Source organism: Culex quinquefasciatus, chromosome 2 (assembly GCF_015732765.1).
Source record: "Culex quinquefasciatus strain JHB chromosome 2, VPISU_Cqui_1.0_pri_paternal, whole genome shotgun sequence".
In the NCBI taxonomy this organism is placed as follows: domain Eukaryota; kingdom Metazoa; phylum Arthropoda; class Insecta; order Diptera; family Culicidae; genus Culex; species Culex quinquefasciatus.
Genome location: NC_051862.1, coordinates 83,746,206 through 83,763,937, shown reverse-complemented (window position 1 = coordinate 83,763,937; position 17,732 = coordinate 83,746,206). Strand labels below are relative to the sequence as shown.

Here is a 17,732-nt window from a genome sequence, read left to right as displayed (position 1 = left end):
AAAAATGAAATTTAATACCTAAACATTCTAGCTCGAGAAAAAGGGGGATATGGAAATTGAATAATAGTTGACCAAAACAAAACAATAGATTTGTTTACTGTTACTGATAAATCAACGCATTTTTTGCATAAAAATGTTATTGTTTAATTATCATAAAAATATCATTTAAAACAGCAATTACGATGTTTCAGTTAAGTACAATAAACTATAGTATTAATTAATTGTAGATTCTTACGGTATCTGATACTTAAGTATTTCTAACCTAAAATAGTTATTATAAACCCATGATCGAAAAAATATCAAATTAATTTGATCAAAACAAGCCTTTTTTGTATGTTGCGGAAAACTATTGCTTATATACAATATATTCTTCAACTTTGTAGGTTAAACAAAAAGGGGTCCACTAGGGTGTCCAATTTTCCCGTGTTTTGAATTTCCCGGGAAACGGGAAAAATATTTTTCAAATCCCGGGAATTCCCGGGATCCCGGGAAATTTTGGAAACAGTCATAAAATCTATGTTTTCATTTTATTATTTTAAGCTTAAAATTATAGAATATTAATTGGACAATTTTCAAATAGCCTAAAAGAAATTATTTTTTTTGTTCTTTGTTGCGCTTTGGATTTTAAATGAACTTATTTTTTTATCTAATGTGGTTAAAATTAAGTAAGTCTTCCATCAATATTTTTCTTCAATATATTTGTTAGCTCGACTCGAAGCTCGACATTTTTTTTTTTTGAAAAAGTCTAATTAAGAAATAATAAAATCTGATAAAATGATACCAGTCCATGTAAAATTGTAAAAAAAATACAGTCTGAATAGGTACAGGAGATTTCAAAGCAATAAATTTTGAAATCACTTCGGATAATCATATTACTCGAATCGAATCGAACCATTAAAAACCACTTTTTTCACTGTCTTATTTTTGATGGTCAAGCTTAAATATAACCCCTCATTTCTCTAAAGTGATTAAGATTTTTTAAATTCAAGATGGCGGCCAAAATGGCGGCAATAAAATATTTTAAAAATGTATTTGGTAACTTTTAAGGAAATCAACCATTCAAATTTGATTAAAATTGGCTTGCAGAATTCTAATTTGTTTATTCGTGATTTGATTATCTAAAGTCTTATACAATCTTTCGGATAATAGAACTCTGGATAATTGAAACTTCGGAGAACCGAGTTTTGTAACATTTTCCTATTTCAATCGAATCCATTCAGAACATTGTGCAGAAAATATACTTAAAAAGCTGTCCTGTCGTTATATTTTTCGTGATTTGCCTCAGTTTCCGGTGTTTAATGAAAAAAAAAATTAATATTTCTTTTCAAATTCAAAAACATGAGTTTACTCAGTCATTCAAAAATATTTTAAATAGATTTGAAAATATTTAAAGCATCAGGCATTTTGCGGATATGCAAGCTAAAATTTTGACAATTTTCCCTAATAAGCCAAATTAATACTGATATATGCTGAAAGCAATTTGCAATTCTTTAAAATTTTATCGCTAATCGATTATTAAGTATTCAACTTGTTATTAATTTTTACAACCAAATCTGAATTTCCAGATTAAATTTGATTTTTTTTTCAATTTCGGGAATTCCCGGGACAGACTATAAAATATTCCGAGATTCGGGAATTCCCGGTTTTGGAAAAATCCCGGGAATTTTGTTCCGGGAATTCCCGGGATGGACGCACTAGGGTCCACTTTTGGAAAACTTGGGATTTCCTTTCTCCTGTATTGGACTCCTTTGATTTTGCTCGAAATTCAGCAGGTCCTGGTGTTATTACAGGTAAATTCTTTAAATTTACATTATTTCGACTTATTGAAGTTTATCAACACTCAGAAAATGATTCCAGTTTATTCTATCATAAAGCAGAAATGCTTTTTAGAATGGTCTTGAGTTTGATATTTTCCCTGTGGATACTTCACCAAAAAGGAACACTGAAAATGCAGCATCTTTAACCAGCAGAAGCAAATACCAAGCAATATTGGTTAGCATTCACCACTCAAACATGATTAGAGAAAAAATATAATTGAGTTCTAAATACATGATAATGAAGTTGAAAGGTGGCCAAAATTGCGGTGATGATCGTTCAAACTTGATTAAAATGTGGCAGTAGAATTCAAATTGGAAAAATAAAATTAAAAAATTTGCCATTTTTTTGTTGTTCATGATTCGATAATTCTAAGCTCCATACAAACCTTGGGATAATAGAGCTTTGGATAATCGAAACTTTTGATAATTGATTCTGAATAATCTACATGGTGTGTTTGAAAACACATTTTCATACTTAACTTTTGAACTACTCATAGAAAATTTAAACAATTCAATAGCGATGTATGGAACCCTGAACCAAGTAGATTGCGTCCTGTTTGATCAAAATATGTTCAGTAAGTGCTGATAAACTGAGTTATGCTTAAGTGAGAAAGATAACAAATTATAATGAATTCGAACACTACATCGAACATCTAACACTAACTTTCCGTTAACAGTGTCCGTTATGGAAAAAAATCCACATTAAAAATATCTTGAAGAAAAATTGCCGAAATTTCAACGTAAAGTATTTCTTGGCATATTTACGAAAAGGCTTATTTAAATACCTTTGTAAACAATCTAAACAATATAATATTAAAAAAAAGACCCAACACAACAACAACACAAATATCTCTCAGTCACTTTGAAATCTCTAAGTATAGTACTGACCTAATAGCAAATTTTCATTTCTTGATGTGATATGAGTAACCTAGGAAAAAGTCAGATTATAGAGAATTCAAGCTCGCTAGCTTATTTAAACACTAATTTGCCTTTTTTGTGATTAAATCATTGCTCTCCCTTTTAACCATGGCACTTCTAACTGGGTCTGTCATCTAAGATCGAAGATAATACCTCTAGAGCTAGTTATATATTTGTGTAAAATATTTGTGGAAATATTACCCTACATCAGGAAAAAAACGAACCTATCCTAAAAAATTTCTCATGTTCCTGTTTCTTGATCTAATTCGCTAAATATTTTTAAATTGAATCCCACATTAAGATTTACCTTGTGTGTGCTTTGTTTCAAATCCCAACCCAATTGCAATTCTTTGCAATAACCCTACTCTTTTTCAGTGGCTTTCCGCACAATCAGAGCAAAAATCGCCGATAAAATCGTTAGCACACTCTGTGCACTTGCCTTTCTTTCCAACACATTCACCTTCACCCACACACAAACACACACAAACTCACACCATCACAGCAGATGTGCTCTCCCACCGTCCCACTTCCGCTCTCTTCCTCGCTCACCCGCACCGCTTTACTGGCATTCATTAAAATCCGTTAAATTAAATTACTTTTATATTACGATATTGAAACGTGCACTTACCCAATTGATTATACGAGCTCCTGCTCCTGCTCCTCCACCGTCTGCTTTTTGTCCTTTTTTTACTCTCTCTCTCTCTCTTTTTTAGATGTTCGCGTTCTCTTTTTTACACACCAAACGTGCTCGATAAGCACTCTCCTTCTCTTTTTGTTTTTTTTTTTCTTGCTCACTCAAACACACTGTTCTTTTTCTCTCTCTCGTCTCGAGCTTTTTTTTCGCTCGACTTTTCCGAGTTTTTTTCCGTTCGCAGATTTAATGGAGTTCCGACGCTCTCTCCTCTTTTCTCTCTCTTTTCGAGGGCTCGGTTCCTGACTCCTGCGACTTGGCTGTCTGTTTGGCGCGACGCTTGATCTTCACTGTTCGTTAGGAAGCAAAAAAAGGAATCCTTTTCCCTGAACCTACCGTTTTCCACGTGGCGCACAAAAAGGCTCACCTCGTCTTCACTGTGTTCGTTGTATGTGATGTTATTACTTTGTCGGCTTTGTCGAAGAACGGTTTGTGTGTGTAGAAGAGATTTTTATTTGATTGTATGGGAAATGTTTTGATGCTTTTGCTCGTCTCTTTTTTTGAAAGTATTAATAAAAAAGCGCGGAAAAGCGTGGAAAATCGCGCAACAGCGGTAAAATTTTCCGGCGGCACGTTCTTCTCGTTTTTTTGTGTGTGTTCACGTATGTGATGTGTCAAGCCTGTGTAAGCTTGTTTTCTTGCACTTGCACCGGATTGTTATTGCTTCGGAGCGAGCTATTCACGGGCAAAAAGTATGCAATTGTTGGTTGATCTGCGATACGGATACAGTGCTTTTGGAAAATTGTCGTGTATTTTTAAGATGTTCTTTGCTGTTTTATGTTTTATTAATTTTAAGTTGTAATGTAGATTATTTTATTATATAAATCACTAATACTACTTATAAACTGACATCGGATACAATACAGTTGCGAAGATACATCAACAATAAAACATTATAGTCTGAAAACAAAAAAGGAGAGAGGTGTGAATTATTATTTTGAAATTCTCTAAAGACTACACAAAATTATTCATGATACAGTTAAACCTCGCATAGTGCGCAAGCGTTACGCCTTGTAATCCTCCGATTACTCTAAAACGACATAATATTTTTGCAATCTTTTTTAAGATGATTGTAGATTGGAACAATACATACAAATTGATTCAAAAAGAATGCAAAAATATTATGCCGTGCTTGAGAAATCGACGAAATACAAAGCGTAACGCTGGCGCACTATGCAAGGTTTAAAAACGAAAAACGAAGTCTGGAGTTTTTATTGAAAAGGTCCTATAAACCAAATTTTCATTTTTTGCTTTTTGGGTGTTTTTGAATACCCCTGACTCAAGGCGGTTCTAAAAACACTCAAAAAGCAAAAATTTAAAATTTGGTTTATAGGACCTTTTCAATAAAAACTCCAGAAGTTGACTTTATAGCTGTCGGCCACCATTGCTAGTACCAACCACTAGTGTCTTCCTTTTATCTCCAAGGACTTCGCCGCCCTGGGCTGGGTGTATAAAAGTATGGCACGGAGCGACGGAGCCGAATACCCATATTTACACAAAGAATTTTAGAGCACCCGCCGCGGGATTCGAACCGGCAACCTCTGGATTGTGAGTCCAGTGCGCGGTCCGATTGATCCACACGGGCGGGACTATGCGAGGTTTAACTGTATTCAAATTGTGGCCTTGTTAGTAATTCCATCGAAGTAAACAGTGATCAATTAAAACATAACCTTACCTGAATTTAATGCAACTTTAAGAAAATGGATTAATTTAGGTATGATTTCTTTATAGTTAAACTTAATTAATTTAAAGATAAATCTTCTCTACATGAGTTGAGACAATGAAACCAATTCTATAATTAACATAGGGGAACATCATCTAATTAAATCGTGCCTCTAATGTTGCCACATCATCACTTTGACGTTCTATTATAGCTCATAAAAAGTGTTTTCAACTGAAATTGAGTGATTAATAGCTCAATAGGAAGTGAGCAAGCAAGTTTCTATATATAGTTTTGCAAAAAAGTTGTTTAAATAGTGAAAATTAGTAAATTGGACGGAATTAGGAGCGAGTGCTTGACATGCCAAAGATACGAGAATTACCAATATTTTTGTTATTTATCTTTGACAATCCTAAATTCTCAAATGATCAAAGACAAAACATCCTTGTTTTAAACAAAAAACTGAAATTGAAAAAAATACAATTCATGGTAAACAATTTGTCTTATAAAGTGCCATACATATAAACTTCATAAAGAATTTAAAAGGAAAAAATACATGTGTGAAACTCTTTTTGCTCTAAGGGTTAATTTTGGTCACTGTTCACGAATCCGAAGTCCATTTTTCGATATTTTGTGACGTTGGGGCTGTACGACCCCTTTCATTTTTCTTATTTTTTACTAAGACACGTTTTTCAGTAATTTGTAGCTCGCAACCGTGAAGAGAAAGAAACTTGGTTTCTAAGGGACTTTTGTGTAAAATTAGACGCCCTGATGGCGTACTAAAAATTCCGAAAAAACGTATTTTTCATAAAAAAAAGTTAAAAAATAGTTTTAAAATCGCTGCCATTTCCCGTTACTCAACTGTCAAAAATCGTGAGACATGTCATTTTATGGGAAATTTAATGTACTTTTCGTATCTGAAATAACCCAGAAGGTTCATTTTTTCATTTAGAACAAAATTTTTCATTTTAAAATTACGTGTTTTTTCTAACTTTGCAGGTTTACATTTTAGAGTGTAACAATGTTCTACAAAGTTGTAGAGCAGACAATAACAGAAATTTTGATATATAGACATAAGGGGGCCAAACAATCTGTTGTTAAAAATTGTGGTTACAGAAAAATATTGAGAAATAAAAGATCACTTTAAATATCATCGATAGTTTATAAAAAATTTCTTTGAAAACTTCAAGATTGACGAACGTACTATCTAGAGGTAGGTAGGTAGAATTACGAAATAAATTATAAAATTTAAATAGGGTTTATTAATGTTCCAATAAGGCTGGTACAAATTTTATTTAAAGTTTTGTCCCCCCCCCCTTTAATGTTGGCCCGAAAAATCAGGGGGCAAAAAAATATTTTTTCAAAAAACTTCATTATTTTTATGAAAATTTAAGTGCAATTAGTTGAAATCAATTTAAAATGAATTCCCCTGCGTTTAGAATCATTTTTAGCATGTTTGGGTTGATTTAAAATTTTTTTGAATTTTTGAAAATTTTCGATGTCTACACCCAAACGAAAAATATATCTCAAAATCTGCAACAGTGAATTTGCTGCAGAAAATGTTATATTTTATTACATTTTTTGCAGCAAGCCCATAGATCATTTTTGCCCGCGTGTAAACACGTCAGCGATCTGCAGTTCTCACCAACACATAGAATGCTGGCGCGTCCCCGAGCAACAATCTAGAGAGAACATTATGTTCGCGCTCTGTTCCTCACCATTCATCAAGCGTCCATGGCGCGGTGGTAGCGTGTCGGATCAGCAACCTAGAAGTTGATGGTTCAATCCTCGTTCTGTTAAGTTTTTTTTTTCTGCAATACAATCAATCTGCCGTCGGTAATGTCGATAATTGTCGGTAACGGGCAAAAATGTCATACCCCTATATCGCAAAAAATGCATGAGGACAGTTTTCATGCAGATTCTGATATACTTTCATGCTGCCATGCATCAAAATCATGCGACCGCCGGTTGGGTGTACTATTGCTAAAGTTTTTTATTTCGCTAAAATTTTTGTTTTCGTCAAATTTTACATTTTTTGAAAACTTTTATTGCAAAACAACTGAACTAGTGTAAAATACATTTTAAAACACTTTTTCCATGCAAATGTTGAAACTATGGCATGTTATTTTAATATTTATATTTTTTTATTTTTTTGCCCCCTCCTCGACTCCGGCCAGAGCCGAGGGACAAAAACTTTTAAAAATATTTGCATCGGCCTAAATATTCCTTCACATTTTCTTTTCATCTTAAAAATCATTCTTCTTTATAATATCGGAGATTTTTACCGTGTCCCGTAAGATTTTAACGAAATTGGGTGATTTGGTTGAATGGTTTTGTTAAAAATTGAAAAATTTAAAATATTATGTATCAAAATGTTTAAGGTTTTATTACAGATTATTTTTTTGCTACATGTTGTTTTATAATTGAACTTCTTAAGAAAAAGATGAAAACCGAATTTTTTTTTAAATTTCAATGCTTTGTGAAATTAAGGAAAAATTCAAGTTATACTAATCATGTTGGCTAGACAAGACTGTAAAATCTTGTTATGCTTCGGTACTCATTATAATTTCAAATAGAAATAGAAAAATAAGAATAAATCATGCAAAACTTTCAAGGCTTTCAGTCGAATACGTTGAAAAATCAATACAAAGACTAAGCTTAAGAATAAGATCAAACTTTTTCGCAATGCCTATTAAAAATTTAAATGCAAAATGCCAGCTCCTCTTACGTCCAATCAAGCTCATATTTGGGATTTGGGTTCAGTATGCCCACTGAAACAAACCCCTGAATGCTCGCCAAAAAGTCATTTTTGTTACACTCTAATGCCTAGTAATCAATGGAGCATTTTTTTAACTTGAAATATTGCTTAGGCCATTGAAAATTTTATTTGAAAATTCCTCAAATAATCAGAGTTACAAAATACATATTTTATAACGTTATTTTTTTTGTATTTTAACCAAAACAGACACTATTGAAATGTTTGCAAATTTTCAATTTTGTGACCACTGATCGGGAAAAAACATAAAACTATTAAAAAATTTATTTCATAAATTATTTGATATTTTGCGTTTGAATGTCGTTCTTCACTTTCCAGTACCTTATAAATAATTGTGGATGCAAAAAAAACGGAATATCCCAGGACAGTAAATTAAATGCTCAAATCTTTTTGACATCAATTGCCACTACACACATTTTGAAATCACTTACAACACTTTTTTTGGTCGAACAACAGGTGAGAAGATTATTAATTTGAAAAAGATTTACAGTTAAACCTCGCATAGTGTGCAGGCGTTACGTTTTGTATTTCTTCGATTTATCTAAAACGGCAGAATATTTTTGCAATCTTTATGAAGCAACTTGTTCGTCTTGTTTCAATCTACAATGCGACGTCGTCGTGCTATCTTGTCGCACCCGCCATTTTGACGTTCCGAGAAAAACGCGTTTTAATGTTTGACCTTGAATATTTAAAAACGAGAGCACGCAATGTAAACAATAACAAACACGTTTTGTTTGGCTCACCATTCTGTGCATTGTCCAAAAGTTTGGTTGAAGTTGGTTGCTGGAGTCCCGAGTTATAATTACAAATGTTTACGGTAGTCTAGCTTGTACGTGCGACAAACGCATCCTGACTTTCCTGGCCTGAAATCCCTTTGGCCTTTTGTCGCACTTACATCAATTTTCATGGAGTGACAAGATAGCACGACAAGATTGAAACTACTTTCATATGTAAAGTGACAAAAATGCACGGAGTTTTTTCGGTTTTTGTTGAATATCTCAGGATTGAAATCGAATTTTGGGGATCTGTGAAGGTCAAAAGGTGAGGCATTGTGAACTGCACAATATGGCGTTCTTAACTCAATTTGGCCCAAAATGCACGTACGACAAGTTAGCACAATGGCGACGAATTAGCTTTAAAAAGATTGCAAAAAATTGTGTCGTTTTAGATTAATCGAAGAAATATAAAACGTAACGCCTGCGCACTATGCGAGGTATAACTGTAACATTTTTTAAAGTTTGTTTCAAAGCGAATGGATACAGGATAAAATGAATTACAGAAATTGGAAGATATTCCAAACGAAGGTCCGGAGCAAAAATAGCAGAACTAAATAAATGTGGATCAAAAATAAAAAAAGTGGCTAAAATCAATGAATTAACATGAAGTATTTATCTATCAAATTTCATGTTTTATTTTTCCTTATGGTTCCAAAACTCTTAACACTTGTAACACTAACGGGGTCAAAACTTTCGCGAAGCACCAAGGGGGTCAAAAAAGTTGAAAATGCAGCTTTGGCCGGCTGTATCTCGGCGAAAACTCAATCGATTTGGACGGTTCTTGTTGCATTCGATTCGGAAGGATATCAAGAATCATCTCAAACAAGGTAGATCCAAAACAGATGCGTCTATAATAAGTTACAATCAAAATGGCATTTCCAACTTTTTTTCAAGGGTTCAAAGAGCCGGTGAAGTTGCATTTCCAACTTTGTTTACCCCGTTGGGGCGCTTTGAGTGTTTAATGAACATTTTGTTTTCCAATTTTCTGTTAGATTATTAATTATTCTACTCTTTTTGATAGCTGTTATTTTTTATCTAGTTTGTTTGTAGAGTTTTTCAATGGCCCACCACACTCCCCCATACCTAAGAGCTCAATTTGAGCCACCCTGGTTATGGACTTCTTACTGTCAACAGCCCTTCAATATGCAGCACATAAACAAATAAACTCATCTTAACAGGGCTTACATTTTTCATACGAAGCGCGGATTACAAAACAGGAAAGGTGTGTGGAGGATGTTGCACATTTATTAGCTAATGAATCCCAGAGGAAAATTTCCGATTAAGGGATTCATGCTAAACTACAACATTAACACTACACACGACTTTGCCTTTGAGAAAGTTACTGATATTGTTTTCAAAACATCAGGAAAGTCAAACCAAAAAATTCTTTAAAAAAATCTGCCATTGCTAAATCGAAGTTTTATATTATGAATTTTAGAGAGTCAAGTGTTTAGAACAAGTGAAAAATAAATGTTGGATGTTGTGAGGAGAAATCATGTTTATCAAATCACTAATTTAAATATTGATGCCTATTGAGGATGTGCTTGAGTCAAACATCTAATCTAATCGTGCGTGTTTAAGTCAAATATCGTCTTATCAAGAATTGTCGAGTTTATTAAGTAGAATTTTTCAAATCCTTTTTTATTTTTTAAAACAATGCTTAGATTTTCTCTAGAAAACTTACATATACATTCGCACTTGGTGCTACAACTCTGTCAAAATTTTTAGCTGACGGATGATCACAAAGTACACAATTCACATATGAACTTATTATATTTCCCCTTCTTATTTGCACACACAGATTCTCCCTCTGCTACTATCGAGATGACAATCAATATTATTTTCTTCTCCACTTAACTCCTTTCACTTGACTTCTTCTTCTTCTTTTTATACTACTACTTCTCACTAGTAGTGCTGCCGCTGCCCAGCTTTCTTCCGAAACGCACACACGATCTGCTCTCCTGTGTCAGGTCGAAATCTCCAATTTCATGCCAATTTTCCACTCTTCCACTTAATACCAATCAAGCGGTTCAATTCACCAACAAGCGACCATCTATCACCACACCACACACTAATATCACTTAGTTTATTATGCTCTCTCCGCTTCCAAACTGGCTCTCAGCTGCACGAGTTTCCAGGTTAGGTTCCTTTCCTTCCAACCCACTGCTGCCGGTTGCTGCTCCTCGACGACTGAACCTTGGTCAGAATCCCCAACTGAACTCTGGTCTGGTACTCCGCGACTACTGCTCTGGCAACACTGCGGCAGCTAAGCCAAAACACATCCTTTTTCCTCGCGGGCCACACTTGAAGTGACGTGACACGGCCGGAGATCCGTCCGACGAGACCTGTCGTCGCCACCCCACGGAGAGAGGGTTGCTCCTCGGACAAGTTCGGACGTTCTTCGGAAGAGAGCAAAACGCTCTCGTTTGAGGACGAAAAAATCAAAACAGAGAGCGAAAACGACCTCGTCGTGGGATAATTCCGTCCGTCTGATGCTGAAATCCAGCCTCCCTCCCACTCTCCTCCACACTCCCCACCAGGCCATAACCATTCTACATAATTGTAATTGGATGAATATTGCCGTGTTTATGCCTTCCGTCCTCGAGGAGCCTCTTCTTCCACCCTCGCCACAGGTTGAAACGTGAAGAGAGAGCTCGCAACTGCTCACGTGTTTTTGCTCTCTCATCACTGAGTTGGGAAATGGGAGGGTAGTGAGTGGGTGGTGGATTGGTTTGGTTGTTGCTCCCACATAGAGCTTGCACATAGAAAATCACGAAGGACTAGGATCAAAACAGAAATGGAGATGCGCACATGGGTGCATCACGGGATGAACATCGCACGAATACAGTTTGTGTCGGATGATATTTTTTTTTTCGGTGGAGTCTGTGTGTGTGTGTTGAATGTGATACTTTGTGTGCAGTGATAAACGGATTGCAGAGTAGAGCGCAGTGGTAGCAGATTTGTTGAATTCAATGTCATGGGAACTTATCCAGAAACTCAGCCTAATATTAATCCTCAAAAAAGGGTTGTTTTTATTTTCCATACAAAAATTTCATTTTCTTAAGAATACATTCTTAAATTTGTTTCAAAGCGATTTCGGATAAAGAATGAATTTTGTATTAAAATTAATTGGCAATGATTTCACATTATGATGGTTTTTTCAAATAAAAATTTAAAATTCAAAAAAAAAATATGAAGAAAACGTATCACAAAATGCTGCTGACACATTCTCCGGGCTAGTATACCAGTGGGAAAATTTTAAAACTTAATTTAATGACGAAATAAATGTTGTGATTGGATTCTCTATAGTTTAAGGCTTGTAAAACTGACTTTTACAGACATTCAAAGATGTACAACCTTGACTTTTGACGCAAGTTAAGTATAAACTGCAATAAACCGAAATATTGTGTTTTCAGGCACTTCAATAAGCAAAAAAAACACTTGAAAACCACCTCCGCAAATCCGCTTTATCTCCGGTGGTCAGGAACCATTCCTCCAAAGCTGACCATATCCTATATCGACCATATCGAATGCAACTGGGTAGATCGAAATTGGTAATTTTGTAGAAGTCACGGAATTTATAGCGGCTCCAAAAAAATGCTTAACTTTTTTTTCAAAAACCAATGCTGGCATTCGATTGAGCAGCCAATTTTACGTTTAAAAACATTAAAGAGTCTGGTTTATGTTGATTATTAGAACAGATAAAAAAATCAAATCAAATTATTCGCTATTCGCTCTGCAGCATTTCCTTGGCGTTCTCGATTACGAGATTCCTACTCTAAACAAGATGTCCGAAGGCATGATTGTTGAGGCAATTGCAAACCACTTTTTACACCTTAGCTTTCATCCACCCCGGGATTCGAACTGACGACCTTTGGATTGTGAGTCCAACTGCCTACCAGCGACTCCACCGAGGCAGGATCCAGGGAGACGACTCCTACACCTGGACTAAGCTAACGACCTAACCTTTATAGGTTAGTCCGAGGCCAACATTTACTTCCCGTCCGACGGAAGGCGTGATCAGACAAATCTCGTCTCAAAATTTGCCACAGGGACCTTCTGGGATCGAATCCAGGCCGACTGGGTGAGAGGCAACCACGCTCACCCCTACACCACGGGCCCCGGCATCAGAACAGAATAACAGCCTATTCTAAAAAAAAATCCGATCAATGGAAACAAAATTCTAAATTTATAAAAAATATTCAAAAGCAAAGATTTTTTTTTTGGAAATGCATAAAAAATCAAACCATCCACATTAACGACCCCCGGGTCTTTTGTGGTCTCTATTGCAAGTTTCTGCTCGAACCTAGGAGTCCGAAGGCTTGAATGGGGAGAGCACCCAAACCTCTTTTTACTCCAAGGAACCTTCCACCCCAGTGTTTGAACTGACGACCTTTGGATTGCGAGTCCAACCGCCGCCAGCGATTCCACCGGAGTAGGCTTGGTTTGGTGTTTGTACTTATGGCATGGAGAGAACTCCTACACCTGGAATGACTTAATGGCCTAACAACCAAGGCCGGGACCGACATTTTACTTCCTCATCCGATGGAAGGTTGCAGCAGATGGGAATCGAACCCAGAATCATTCGCTTACAAAGCGGACAGCGTAACCATTCGGCCACGCACTGCCACATGCAATAATGCATAAATTAATGTTTAAAAGTGTTTTATAATAGTTTAAAAAAGTACTAATAAATCGATGCCTCTGTGATCTTTTACATTAACTAGATAGGGAAAGCTTAGCAAGCGAGTACGGAAGCATCGAATTTCTTGATTTTTTGGCCAATTTTTAGAAGGGGTGGGGAGACTTAAAATTATATTTGCATTTGCATAAACAGAAATAAAAACGATGGTAATATTACAATTGGGAATGGTGACAGATTTTCTGTAAAAATGTGTTATTTTACATCAGAAAATGGTGAAAATTTCATCAGTTTCGGTTGAATTACCATTTTTACAGACATACTCCCCCCGGATAATGGAATCACGAAAAATATTTTTTATTCGTTGTCTTATTTTTGATTGTTGTGCTTTAGTATGATCCCTAAACTACGCTAAAGTGATTTCAAAATCTTTAAATCCAAAATAGTGGCCAAAATGGTGGTGATCATATATTGAAAATTATCCATTTTGTACTTTAATAGTCAACCAATTTTTCTAATCTTAATAAAATGGGGTCGCAGAATTCGAATTTGATGATAAAAAAAAAGAAAATAAAATAACACGAAGAAAACAAATATTCGGTCGTGACTCGATTATCCGAAGTCTCATAATAACCTTCGGATAATTGAACTTTGGATAATCGAAACTTCGGATAATCGAGTCTGGACTGTTATATTCAACCAACTATATTTATAGCTTATAAATATCATTGAAATTACTGTATAACTTTTCTGGAATTAAAAGCAATAAAAAAACAATAAAATGTAAACCAAATAAATAAAATTGCCTTTGTACAAATGATCATAAATATAAATCAAAATATAGTCCAAACACTGATTTGATCATTCAAAATGCTTTACTACGAGATTTCCAGAATTTATTAATAAAATTTAATCATCTTGCCCGATTTCTCTATGGCGTTTTTAGACGGTATCTATGTGAGCAGATTGTCTAGATAAACCCAAAACTTTGCAGAACTTAATTTGATCAAATCTGTACTTTTTGCAATCAAAACCATCGCACAGTGGACTAAATGGAACCCAAAATCAGACTTAATTGAACGTGGCTGGTTCCTTGGTATGAAAAATAATGTTTCTTATGTAAAAAAAAATCCGGAGAATCTATTGGTGATGGTTTCATCCACCGCACAAAACGGCAAAGGGTCTATTTTGCCCCAATCCCCCTTTTTTATTTTTTTTCTTAAAAATCAGTCTGTATTTAGAGTGAAGGCTTCATGCTGCCATCCGAAATGCACTTAACTTATGTGAAAATGTCTAAAGATTCCAGTAAAAATAACCACTTGCACCGCAAAATTAGAAAAAAAACTATGGAAAAGGCAGTTTATTCTGCGTTTGGGAAAATTGGTCTAAAACTGATTTTTCAATCTTTTTATTTAGTTTAAATTCTGAATCTACATAAATGTATCAAACTATCAAGTGAAAATCGTCATTCTTATGTAAAATTGTCTGATCTTTATGATAAAAATATTTTCAGATTTTTAAAATCTGACCTAACAAAAAAGCTTTTTTAGCGGAATTGGGGTTAAATTGACCCTAGATGATTTTTGCGGAGCAAGTGGTTATTTTTACTGGAATCCTGGAACATTTTCACATAAGTTAAATGCATTTTGGATGGCCGCATGAAGCCTCCGCTCTAAATACAGACTGATTTAAAAAAAATGTAAAAAATGAAGAATTGGGGCAAAATGGACCCTTTGCCGTTACGTGCGGTGGATGAAACCATCGCCAATCGATTCTCCGGATTTTTTAACATAAGATACATTATTTTTCATACCAGGGAACCAGCCGCGTTCAATCAAGTCCGATTTTGGGTTCCATTTCGCCCACTGTGCATCGTTCCAACATTTTTTTGGGCGCATGAAAAAAATTGTCAAAAAATCCGAGAAGGCAGGCGTGTCAAGAAAATGTTGGAGTGACATTTTCGATCGCAAAAAGTACACATTTGATCAAATCAAGTTCTGCAAAGTTTTAGGATCATCTAGACATCCTTACAAATCACTGGAAAAAAGAATCATCCTGATTGATTGAGTTGGGCGTGTGTGTATGTTGGACATGCTTTGGGCGTTCCAGTGTTAAAAATAAGAATTTTCGATAACCGTCATAGATTGCTATATTTTGGGGCAACCCTAACCCACCAAGGACCACCTCAATCACCTTACTAAAAAAAATCTTCAAATCCGTAAGTCTCAAATTTTGTTCTTGACTTAATCACTCTAATTTGAGCTGGGCTGATTCCGATTTAACAGTAGTTCATGCAACAAGTTGCAAAAAGCAGATTTTTTCAGCACGAGTCGTACATTTATCCAACGAGCTTTACCGAGTTGGATAAATACGGCGAGTGCTGAAAAAATCATGTTTTGCTACGAGTTGCTTATAACATTTTTTAAGTAAAAGTTAAGTAAAAGTAAATTCACCGTTTAAGACAAAAAAAATATTGAAAAATGTTACTTTTCTATACTAGTGTTGAAAAGTTCAAGTTTTCAGCACCCATTTCAGTGCTGAAAAGTAGAACTTTTCAGCACTGGTATTGAAAGGTATTAATTTTCTATTCTGTTATTTTTGGTAGGGAAAAGTAGGCCGTTTCGTTTCTCCAGAAGGACAGGAAAAGTTGACAGTTTCACAGCGGAGTTGCAAAATAGTAGTTTATGCAACAAGTTGCAAAAAGAGGATTTTTTCAGCACGAGTCGTACATTTATCCAACGAGGTTCACCGAGTTGGATAAATACGAAGAGTGCTGAAAAAATCAAGTTTTGCAACGAGTTCCATACAACATTTTTTGCAATTCCAAAAAACACACACTAAGTGAAATTTTATGTCAAATTTTCATGTATTTTGTCAATAAATCGTTTAAATCAAAAAAAAATTGAAAGGTGTTACTTTTCGAAACAAGTGCTGAAAAGTTCAACTTTTCAGCACCCATTTGAGTGCTGAGTAGTAGAACTTTTCAGCATTTATTTTGAAAAGTGTTGCTATTCGATTCTGTTATTTTTGGTGCAGAAAAGTAGGCTATTTCGTCGTTCAAGAATGACAGGAAAAGTAAGTAGTTTCACGACGGAATTGCAAAAATTATATTTTCCTGTTTGCAAATTTGGAAAATGTACCACATTTTCGCTGGCACCACTGCCAACCGCGCACTCTCATTTCCTCTCCCGGCAGCAGTGACGTGAGACGACCACATGAATTTTCCGCCGATCAACAACCACTTTTCCTTCGTCAGCCACGCGCCACGCCACGCAACCTTCCGCAGTGAAAACGCCGTGGAATGACAAAGAGAACGATAATTGCGCACTTTATTTACTCTTTTCCTGACCAACCCACCCTCACCCACCCACCCGCTGCAACACATCCTGCACCTGTGTGCTCGACCAATTTTCCATCTCCTTTTCGACTTCGGTGGCGTTTGGCTCGCTCTCTCTCGTGAGAGCGAGTCACTCAGTTTCTCTTGTTTTTTTATGATTCGCTCGCGAGAGTCGCTTCCGGTTTGCCGAAGTAGACAAAAAAGGAGCAACCCGATCGGGACCCGAACCCGACCACATTTGATGCTGCGTATCATTGTTACTGTTATTATTATTTTATTTCATCATTTACCGGCAATGGAGAATGATGCTTATTTAATATCAATTTGATACAAGAAGGAAATGTGCTCTTCATCGTTTCGCCTTTTTTTCTCGTCGCCAATGCCGCCGTTCTCCCCTTTTTCCATTCTTTTCCGCTCTTTTCTTTATGTTGCTCTTTTTCCAACAACAACAGGACGCAGATCTCGTGCCAAGGAAAAACCAGCCTCCTTCGTCGACGACGACTCCGTCTTGATTTCTGGCGCTGACTTGGCTTTGCCTTCTATTCATGTCTCGTTATTTATTTTATTATTGAAATTATGTGATCTTATCAGACGCGAACGCCGCTCTCCCCTAGACCTCTCCTCTTGCCCCCATTCCAGAGGGTTCCCTCTGTTTTGTTTTGAACGTCTGTTTTCCACACAGAAGAGCAGTTGGCTGCTGCTTATTCTGGGGCCGTTTTTATGGTAAATGATCCGGATGCAAAGTGATTACTATCGTATCAATTCAATTACCGAAGTGTTGTGCAGTTGATGGGAAAATAAATTAAATTTTGGGCTTTTTATTTTCGCACGGAGCTTGCTTTTTTTTTGGTTGGCAAAAGGACAACAGGTTTGTGAATAGGTAATGCGCTTGTAGTGCTGGAATGAATTTGTGTTTTTATGTTTGTTTTAGGTGAAAATACAACAATGGGATAAAGCTTCAGGTGAGTTTAGAATCAGATTTTTGTTGTTGTTGTTTTTTTCTCGGTCAGAAAGGTAATACATTTTAGATTGTAATTCTGAATCCTTCGAATAATTGAAAAAAACTATAATGATATTAATTATATTAGTATCAGTCAGTTCACATTCTAACACAA

At 35.6% G+C, this 17,732-nt stretch overlaps 1 protein-coding gene across 4 annotated transcripts in view; it reads right to left on the bottom strand.

Moving 5' to 3' along the window:
* LOC6033402 (LIM/homeobox protein Lhx6) overlaps positions 1 to 10,936 on the bottom strand; it is a 245,337-nt gene extending 234,401 nt beyond the window's left edge. For 3 of the 4 annotated variants that reach the window (XM_038252592.1, XM_038252590.1, XM_038252593.1), the window contains exons 1-2: positions 10,323 to 10,936; positions 3,364 to 4,326 (exon numbers count right to left, since the gene is read on the bottom strand). The gene's annotated coding sequence lies outside the window, so the exon portion shown is untranslated. The remainder of the gene's footprint in view (positions 1 to 3,363; positions 4,327 to 10,322) is intronic. The other variant, XM_038252591.1, reaches the window with a different exon arrangement.
* Positions 10,937 to 17,732: the final 6,796 nt, after the last annotated feature.